Raw genomic sequence first — 2,705 nt, forward strand, 5'->3', positions numbered from 1 at the left:
GCTTGTATTGAGTGATGTAAACAACTGATCAATCTAAACTCTTTAAACGTCAAAATTGATCATTAGATTTTTTATGACAAACAGTGGTGAGTGTTCCCACCTTCTTCTCTTTGTAACTTAACGCGATCTTTCCGTTTTCGAGTTTTGGAGTATATCTTCGCAGTAGCGATTGACCGCAAAGTAAAGCTACCGGAAATGTACAACCCTACATCCGGTCTCAAACGAGGAAGTTAGCATTTTCTCGTGCACAGGGTCCGTGGACATTCAGTACTCAGCTCAGAGTTTAACACATAAAGCAAAAAATACAACTAGCTTACGCACTTACTATACTCTTGCTCTCTCTCCCAGCTGTCACTGCCACAACTTTCCCCTCTTCCTAAGCAACCAAATGCGTGTGTTGCCATATTTTTGGATTGACTGATGTGGTGCATTTTTCCACCAATAGGAGAGGGGGTACGATGTTTTTTGTTCTTTTCGGTTTGCAAGCATTTTCAGCTTGTGAAAGTCCAGCTTTTACTCTTTCTTTTTGCACTAAATGTGACAACAGTATTTGGAAAAAGCATGGTACAAAATATTTATCATAGCACTGGTTTTACTTGGTCTGTCAACCCAGTTTAAAAACTGTTATGTAGTTTGGCTCGCAGCGAAGGCGGTCGCACTTTTTCTCCTCTCCTCTCCCTTATCTTCCCTGCTTAGCTCGGATAAGATCTTGGAGAGGCTACGGCTGCTGTGAATACTCAGAATAAGATCTCTGACTGCAGACTGGATACATCTTGGAAGGGCTAGCTCGGAATAAGATCTCTGGGCGCAAATTGAATGACATCTCGGGGAGGCACACTGCCGTGAGTTCTCAGAAATCGGCTCCTTGAGCACAAGAGATGACAACATCACAGAACGCAAGCATGGCGAAGCTCGTGGCTCTCCAACATGAGATTGAGAGACCAGTGTTGGACTGTAGAACTGGGCCCTATTAAGCTTTGATTGATTGATTGTCAAAAGTTGAAAAGGAAAGCTCTGTATGATGATGACAAATGTATTTATTTCTCTCTCCCCTCAACAGTGTGTGGATCAAAATACAGTAATATGTTCCTGTTAATAATATGAAGTATAACAACAAAGGTTTTTGTAATCTCTTAAATAGATCGATGCCTGATGTCCGGTCCTTGAAGACGTCATTGGTCACACACACACACACACACACACACACACACACACACACACACACACACACAAAATTTGGTATTAACTTTATAGTTGATAATTTCTCTTTATTTACTTTTACACATACATACACATTTTAATAGGGCAAGAAATTACACTAGTTGCATGTAAAGGCTGCATGCAGGTACTGTCAATGTCCCAAAGGCAGAAAACTGTTCTGTTGGTGTACACTTGCTTTAGGGCAAAACAAAAGAAACAGAGCAAATGGATGAAAAAGCATATATTTGCCCTAAAAAACAAACACCCCCCCCCCCCCCCCAAAAACCCCCCCCCCAAAAAAAAAAAAAAAAACCCCAAACAAAACAGGGTTATTACAGCAGCATCATTTGGCAACACAAACAGTATACAACCGTGGACAATTAAATCACATCTACTGTGATGTTTCTTCTTTGTCACTGCTTCTAGTTCAAAATGATAATTTCATTCTGCTCACACTTCTGAAAGCACAACATTTAATGGAAGTGAAAAAATGTTACTCCACACATACTGCACAGTGCTAAACTTTCAAATTGGCTTTGTTAAAGGAAGAGCCAAACACCAAACACAAAGATGTTGTGATGTCCGTGAGAAGCTGGGACTAGAAATCAGCTCAAAAAATATCTAATAAATAAAAATCTAATAAAGTTGCATGTTCTTTACTTTAGCTAGTCTAAGCTCAACTGTGTGGCTCTAGTCTTTTTTTTTCTGCAATTCTGCTAAATGGTGCAGGTGAAGCAAACCATTTCTAAAAGTTTCTAAATGTTCTTCTAATCAGAGAGCATCAGAAAGCAAACAAACAGTGAATGTTTGCTCTTAACAAGTACTCTGTGAGTATCCAAAACCTGCTGTATCTTATTATTCACTGCTACTGCTTAACAAAGGCCCAACTGTGCAGCTGTCCTCTGTCATTTTACAAGTCGGAGCAACAATGACCAGCTGTTTTAAAGAGACTAAAAATAAATAAATAAATAATAACAATCAAAGTGTTCTGACATATCAAGACATGGACCAGACTTCTGGGGGGCAGTGTCCACTAATGTCTGGCCCCAGATCCTTTAAGGTAAGACTGAGCTTGCTCCGATTAGACTCTGGAGGCTGGGTCAACATCCTTTTGTCTTTCCTCAGACGTTCGTTGTTATGGTGGAAATGCTGTCTCACTCAAGTGTGTGTGGTTTATCTATAACAATGTGTAAGCAGGTGGGACATATCAAAGTAAAGCCTTACATCTGCAACAGCAAGAGTGGCTTAATCTGACAACGTCACAAGAAAAAGAATAAAAGGTTATATAAAATCTCCTATTATTTAACTGCAAAGCAATTTCTGATGTTTTTAGTCATTCGGATGTGTGGTGTCTTATCAGTAGCAATAATAAAGGAAATGCACATCAAATGTCTGTGTGTGTCATCATGACGCAATGGAATATCATGGACTACCATGACACCCCACACACACACACACACACACACACACACACACACACACACACACTTTCCCATTCACTGGTG

Source organism: Copadichromis virginalis, linkage group LG20, assembly GCF_057382275.1.
Source record: "Copadichromis virginalis isolate Kocher_CV1m ecotype Utaka linkage group LG20, C_Virginalis_male_GT1.1, whole genome shotgun sequence".
Classification (NCBI taxonomy): domain Eukaryota; kingdom Metazoa; phylum Chordata; class Actinopteri; order Cichliformes; family Cichlidae; genus Copadichromis; species Copadichromis virginalis.